At 56.6% G+C, this 7,837-nt stretch overlaps 1 pseudogene; it reads right to left on the bottom strand.

Annotated features, from left to right (window-relative positions):
- The window catches only part of LOC102380072, a 92,269-nt pseudogene that overhangs the window by 67,359 nt on the left and 17,073 nt on the right, over positions 1-7,837 (bottom strand).

Raw genomic sequence — 7,837 nt, 5'->3', positions numbered from 1 at the left:
GGCACCGGCGCATGCACAAAGGGGAGAAGCCACATCATTGCTCTTAGTGTAAGAAGAGGTTCTCCTACTCCTGCAGCCTGTGCTGAACACCAGTGCATCTACACAGGGGAGAAGCTACATCAGTGCTCTGAGTATTGGAGAAGCTTCACCCATCTCAGCACCCACCCGTGGTGCATTCAAACCAGCTTCCTCATGCTGGTGGCCTGCAGAAAGAGTTCCCCCAGGCTTTGCCCCTTGTAGGAAACTGTGGGAGTCCAGAGCCTGGACGCTGGCCCCCAACATATGGTTGGGGGCGGGGGCAAAGAGGAAACACCTCAGGCACAGGTCAGCCCCAATGTGGGGGGAGGAGACGAGGAGGAGATGATCTTTGCATCAGCCTTGGAGCTTGTGCATTCCCCACTATTATCTAGCAGTATTCCCAGGGGAAGAAGTGACTTCACGCTAGGGTGCCCTCTCCCAGATGGCTGACTTCAGGTGACACCCGAGGACTTTCCTTGGCTGCCTCCCAGATTTCTCGTTCCTCCTGGTCCAGGGGTTCTGGTATATGAGCCCCTGAGTTGCAGGGAGGAGTGCATTTACGGCTGGGGAAGCATTCCCTACAATCGTCCCTAACCTCGCCTTTCCTCACCTCCCCATCACCCCTCTTTGAGACCTGCGCATGCCCAATGTGGTCTGCCCCGAGCTGCCACCTGTGAAGTCTTTTTGGACTGTTTTGCTCTTCAGCCTCTGCAGAAGTGTGCACCATGGGGTGCGTGCTGCTCCCTTGAACTCCTCCCCTTTGTTGTATTCTCTCTCATGCATTCCCTGCTACTAAAACCCTAGAATTGGACATGCCACCCCTGTTGTTGATCTCTGTGCCCTCTCCCAAGCTGTGCAATGGGGACAGACCAGGGCCCACAACGCTCTCCAGGGCAGATCTCTCTGTGCCTTCCGGCCCCTTGCCTTTCTGAATGATTCACCACAATGCAGAGGTTGTTGCTAACCCTTGGGAGCAGGAGGTGGTCTGATCCACCCACCCTGCTGCTGCCTGATTAGCTGCTCCCACCCACTTCTGCCCTCTTCCCACAGCAGGACCTGGAGCTGGGTGAGCCAGAGCCACAGGGTGAGCAACCCTGGGCGAGTGACTGGCAACTGGCTCAACAGGTGCCCCAAGCCAGCCCCGTCTCCCCTGTTCCTGTCCTCACCCACCATAGCCACCCATCTGCCCCACGGAGGTGACTGGGGATGTGGGGGTAGTCTGTGCATGGTGCCGGCTCCAGGGGGGTGTCTCCCTCCTTGGGAGAGCAGGTTCTCCACACCGCTGACAGCAACCCTGCCAGCATCCCCCAACTTGCGGTTCTGGAACAGGTATTAGGGTCCAGACGGGTGGTGTGTGCTGGGCCTGGGGTGGGGCATTGGGCACAGGCTGTCCAGCCAAACATGGGGGAATCAGGATGAGTTTGTCCCCTCTTGGGGTTGGTGGGTTGCGGCTGCAGCCCCTGCAGATTCAGGGGCAGGGCTGGAGGTGGGGGCATTACTGCCCATGCCCTGCAGGGCAGGATGCACCAGATGGGGGCAGGGGGAGATGCACATTGATCTGTCACAGATGCTGGTGTCTGTCCCATGTGGCATGTGTGTTCAGTTGGGCAGGTGTGAAGGGAGGCACGGTAGGCAGAGGTGATACCTCATTGCCTTACAGGGGGCATCCTCATGGGGGAGGCATACCTCCACCTGGGGTATGTATGAGGCACACCTAAAGGTTGGACTTGGGTGTCCACCCTTCCATTGGGCAGGTGTGATAGGGGCTGTAATGGGGCAGGGGGTGCTATACTGCCATTGTGCAGCAGGGGGTGCTGTGGGGGTGCCTGTGCTCACCTGGGGCAGGTGTGGGGTGGGCTGTCATGGGGTAGCAGGCTGTGTGAACCCCCATTTTTTCCTCTCTCCTACTTGCACTCCCCAGCCCTGAGCCCAAAAAAGCCCAAGCCCAACTGGTGACCCCACTCCCTGCCGCCCCGGGGGATCTCCAGGGGATCTTGGCTCCATCCCAGGGATTGCTCCTCAGCACCAGGATGGATCTGACCCCCTGGTCAGACCAGTACAGACTGGGGAGCTTTGCCTGCCTTTCTAGTGTGATCCCGGTCTCTGCCTGGGATCCCTGGCATGTGGATTGCCAACCTGTCACAGCAGCAGGCCAACCTGTCGCAGCAGCAGGAGGATGAGCACCCTGGCCCCGCTGTTTTTCCTGGGGCAGGACCAGGTGCGATGTCTGCTCTGTGTCAGGTGTGTGGCAGTTTGGCTAAGAAGTGCAATGATGGGTTTGTCTGGGCTGGTTTGGACAGGGCTGATTCTGACTCAGGCGACTGCTGGACTGGAGGTGAGCTCTGCAGGCCCCCTCAGCCCCTCTCTTCCAGGATTTCCATGATGAGAACGTCCCCTAGAGCCGTGGCTCCCAACCTTTTAGACTGCGGACTGGCAAACGCGGACAGAAAACAGAACCTTTCATAGATGTAATTGCATAGACAGTAGGGCTGGAAGGGACCTTGTAAGGCCATTCCCTTCCTCATCAGCCCTCACATTTTCCATTGCTTTCTTCTTGGTGGCTGGCCATGGAGCTAGTGCTCTCATTGAACTCTCCACAATCACTCCCAGGTCTCTTTCCTGTGTGGTAACAGCTCACGTGGAGCCCGCCGTGGTGTCAGTCCCATTTATACAATTCTCATTCAAATGTGTTCCTGGCCCATTCCACTCAGATCACGAGCCCGTGGTCAATAGAGTGGGGAAACTGAGTCATGGGGAACCAGTGCAAAGCCCGGCACTTGGGAGTAAATAATTGCATTCACCAATCCAGCCTGAGGAATGTATAGCCGGGTTGTAGCCCTGCAGTGATGATGTGGGGGGAGCCAGGGACCATGAGCTGGATCTGAGCCAGCCGTGTGCTTTGGTGGTAAAAGAAATCAGCATCCTCCTGAGCGGCATGAGCAGGAGCGCCCCTTGCAAACCAAAGGCAGGGATCCTCCAGCACTGGGGAGACCTGCCCTGGAGTCCTGAGTCCGGTTCAGGACCCCGCACTTCCAGAAGGAGGTGGACAGGTTGGAAAGAAGCCAGCAAAGAGGGACCCAAAGAATGAGGGGCCTGGCAGGCAGGGGTGTGGGGGACAGGCTGGAAGAGCTCAGTTGCTTGAGTCTGGAGAAGAGAAGACTGAGTGGGGTTTGACCCCAGTCTTGGGACAACACCAGAGAAGATGGAGACAGGCATTTCTCCGTGGCTGTCAGGGACAGGACTAGGAGCAGTGGTCTGCAGCTGCAGCAGGGTAAACTGAGGCTGAAAAGGAGGAGGAATGGGCTGCTAGTGTCCCCACTACAGGGGAAGACTGGCCCTGCACCCCTTCTCTGCCCCTGCTCACCACCGCCAGCAGTCCAGGAAGGGTGTGCGCACATGCCCACCCCATGATGCAGGACAGCGTGCACACACACCTCCATGCAGGAGGGCATGACACACACATGCACACCCCATCCAGGATGGCAGACAGGTGCACACCCAAAACCTCCCCCACAGGTTGCCCCTGGGTGGTCGCAACTGGACTACCAGGCTGAGGGAGGGGAAGGGGAGCTGGGGGAGGAGGCAGGGGTTGGGTGCCAGGTCAGCACTTCTGCCTGCTCCTGCTACCCCTGTGCAAGCCCCACCGGGCCTGCCCAGCTGCCTGCTGCTGGGGAAACCGAGGCTGGAGAGGAGGAGTTGGACTCTGTGCTCATGTGGAGGGGTGCGCTCTGCATGTGAAAGGGACAATGGGGTTTGGGCCTTGGAGAGAGAAAGTGTGTGCTCTGGGTGTGAAAGGCTAGGGGAGTCTGGGCCTGGGGAAGAGTAGGCGTGCGATCTGAGTGTTCAAGGAGTAGGGTAGTCCAGGCCTGGGGAAGAGAAGGTGTGTGCTCTGTGTATGCAAGGGTGTAGGGAGTCTGGGTCTGGGGGAGAGAAGGTGTGTGCTCTGTGTGTGCAAGATGCAGGGTAGTTCAGGGCTTGGGGAGAGAAGGTGTGTTCTCTGTGTGTGGATGGTACTGGGGAGTCCGGGCCTGGGAGGGAGAGAAGGTGTGCTTTTGGCCCTGGCGCTGCTGCCCAGTGCCACGGTCCCCCTGACACATGTGTGCTGCCCAGACACGGCGCCTGTCCACAACCCGGGATGTGGCTCTGGTTCAGGCTACATCCAAGGCCATGTGGAAACAGGAGCGACTCCTGGGACTGGATCCGTGGGGCAGGAGCAGGGGCCATGTACTGGCCTGCGGGGCTGGACCCCCTTGTTTGCACTTGCTAGGGCTCTGAGTTCCCTGCTGCCCCCACCCCAGGCTCCACCTGCGTGAGGCTGGGCTCAAGCATTGCCCGTGTGTGGGGGAAAGCACGAGTGTGATTTGGGTGGGAGCAGACATGGGGAAGCAGGCCCCTGCTCCCTGTGAGTGCTGCTTTGCTGCGGCTGAGGCCAGGTGCCTGGGGACCATCCTTTCTATGCTGGAGGGAGCTGAGGCTCAGGCAGGGCTGTCCCGGGACTGGCTCTGAGGTGTTTCAGCTTCCCCTTCCTCCCCCCATGGTTTCAAGTCATCACTGTGAAAATACTGCACAGCTTCTGCTTGAGTTTTACCAAGCCAGGCAACCAAACACCTCCCATCCTGGGAAAAGAAAAGAAAAGAAAGGAAAAACTCTTGGCTGTCAGGGATCAACTGAGCAACTCCTCACCTGAAGGATCTCTGCCAGGAAGGATCTGGAGGGACACTCTGCACTTCAGTATGGATCCAGGAAGAGGCAATTGCCATTTACACCAGCCTAACATATCTGCAAAGGGCCAACCAGAGTACGGCGCAGGTTCATCCTAGAAAACTGATCCATTTTTTATCTGCAGACTCAGTCTTTACCTGCACCCGTCAGCCTGGCACATGAAGGGCACGCGTCCTCACAACCCACCCCCGGGCTCCCCATACACTATTGCAGGTCTCCTCCACTCCATCTGCCTCAGCACATTTATTCTGGTGTGAACCTGACAGGCTTCAGTGTCCAAAAGTAGGTGCAGGGAGAAGAAAACACCGGGTTTAGAGAAATCCACTTGTGGAAGAGAAGGGCAGGGGCATTTGGACATCCACAGAAAGGGGCTGTGGAAAAAGGAGGTGCTGTCCTGCAAACCACTCAGGAACTATGAGCCGTCAGGTGAACAGTGAATAAGTACACGGTGAATTACAGGCGTCGTTCCCCAGATGCACATCCAGGAAGGCAGGCAGGGATCTGCTCTCCAGCCCAGCCCAGGGGAGCTTCGGGTGGGGGGAGCAGGGGATGCAGCGACCCTTCAGTGCAGCTGGGTTTTATGGTGCGATCGTGTCATGGCTGTAAAGTCCAGGCAGGCAGGGCTATGAGAAGGGGCCTTAGCACCTGAACCCCCCAGTGTCTTACCTTCACATGGCTGTTGATGGGCTGGAGGAGCGCCCCACACCCACCTCATCCTGCCCGGTGTGGCCCGGCCTAGAGGCACCTGGATGGGAATCGGGTGAGACGTGGGCAGAGGGGGAGAGATGTAGATCTAGATCTCAGTACCTTGTATACAGAGGCACCTCTGTCTACTCCAATTTAACAACACCGTGTCTGTGCCTGTCTTTCCCCATGTCCTGGAGCTGCGGGGCAGGGGGCAGAAGGGCGTTTGCAGCAGTCCAGAGCCGGGGGTTGCAGTCAGGGGTGGGGGGAAGTTTGCAACCCTCCCCCCACCACTGCTCCCATGGGAGAGCACGTCCCAGGAGCTGCAAACCCTGCACCCACTCACAAAGCTGCCTGGGGCACTCAAGGGAGGGGCGTTTGCAGCCGGCCGGGCCCGGGCACTCGGCAGGGTGGGGTTGCAGTCCTGCTCCCCCTGTCTGTCCCGTGTGCTTCTCCCCGGCCCTGGGCTGGGGCCGGGCTCCCCGCACTCTCCTGCCCATGGGCTGTGGGACTCAGAGCATGGGGCAGCGCCGGGACTGGGGCTGGAGCCGGGACCAGGGCCAGGGCGGGGCAGAAGGCGGTGGAAGCAAGGCAGGAGCCCAGCCAGAGCTGCCCCCAGCGGTCGAGGGGTGGGGGTGCTGACCAGGGGGCAGTGACCACCCACAGACCTTGCCAGCAATGTTGGCAGTGTCTTTTTGTAGGCGGGGCACCGCCACGCTCAGGGGGTGCATGAGCACCTGCGTGCACCCCCAACACTTCACCCCTGTGGTCAGTAGAGTCACACAAGTAACAACGGTCACAAACTGATAGAGAACAGATTTAGGCTGGATATTAGGAAAAACTCCTTCACAGTAAGGGTGACCAAATTTGGCCTGGGCTCCCAAGGGAGGTGGTGCTCTCCCACATCGGGGTCTTTAAGACAAGGCTGGATAGGCACCTGGCTAGGGGCATCTGGCCCAGCGCTCTTGGCTGCCCAGGCGGGGGGTTGAACTCGATGATCTGCTGAGCTCCCTTCCACCCAAGCATCTGTGAATCTGTGAATTAGTGCTTAAAGTATACCATTTTATCAGCCTTCAGACCTAGGAGACTGCACATTTTCTCATGAGAGCACACTCTACCAATGTCCAATTTGTTTAGCACGTAGGCACTGCTTTATAGTTATTTTTTTTTAAATGTTAGAGATGAACTGATCTCCCCAAGCTCACAAAATGACTTTTTATTCTTCTACTTCACCCCCTTTTTCCAAACAAGGCCATGGAGCCTGTATAAAAAATGTATCCTGTGTTTCACTCCTACGTGACAAAAGGGATTTTATCTAAGCTTCTTATGCCGCTGCTTATGTCCCTTTAGTAGCACACCAGGAGTTCATCGAACCATAAAACACGGGACTGGAAGAGACGCCAGGGCCGTCTAGTCACCCCCCGCTCAAGGCAGGATCACCCCCTAAAACCTTTCCAGCCAGGCATCGACTCTGCTCTTATGCATTGGCAAGCATGGAGGAAAAAAATTCACTTTCATATAGTGTAAAAGGTCTAATATTGAACCTAAATCCCCTGCTCCAATTCTTGAATGACCCTGTGTCTGTTTCTGTGACTGAAGAAAACAGGACATGTCTCCATCCTCTCCATGGCCACCTCTCAGGGATTTGAAGATATCGAGCTCTCGAGGACTAATCTTACAACACAGTCGTTCAAACAGGATACATCCATATTCCAGTCCATTCATCTAAAATGAGAGATAAGGCCGTTATTGTTGAGGAACCTGGCAGGAAAGGTGAAATCAGGACGGTAGAAAAGGAGCATTCCCTCAAGACACAGTAAGCACACGATATCCATGAAAGAGCCTCGTTAGCCTCCGCTCTGGTGAAAGGCCTGTTTGACCTATCACCAAGGAGGAGTACTCCTCCTCGGCCCGGGAGTGTAGGAGGGCTATTAGGAAGGTCAAGGCAGAGATGGAGCTCAGATTAGCCTCCGCTCTGGTGAAAGGCCTGTTTGACCTATCACCAAGGAGGAGTACTCCTCCTCGGCCCGGGAGTGTAGGAGGGCTATTAGGAAGGTCAAGGCAGAGATGGAGCTCAGACTAGAGTCCAGGATTAAGGACAACAAAAAGTCCTTTTTCATAGTTTCATAGTTTCATAGTTTCAGGGTCGGAAGGGACCTAATAGATCTTCTAGCCCGACCCCCCGCCAGGGCGGGAGAACAACCCAAAAAACACAAACAAAACCACTCACCCTAAAAACAAAAACGGGACTCAAATGAGTCCAGCCAGGTAAGTATCCAGTACATTTTCAAGTACATTGGGAGCAAGAAGAGGGCACCAGGCAATGTAGGGCCCCTGCAAGACACAAACGGTAATCTTGTGGCCACACCAGACATGAAAGCTGATATTTTTAACAGTTTCTTTGCCTCTGTTT

The sequence above is a fragment of the Alligator sinensis genome, unplaced genomic scaffold (genome assembly GCF_000455745.1).
Source record: "Alligator sinensis unplaced genomic scaffold, ASM45574v1 scaffold945_1, whole genome shotgun sequence".
Taxonomy (NCBI): Eukaryota; Metazoa; Chordata; order Crocodylia; family Alligatoridae; genus Alligator; species Alligator sinensis.
This window is presented reverse-complemented; position numbering and strand designations above follow the sequence as displayed.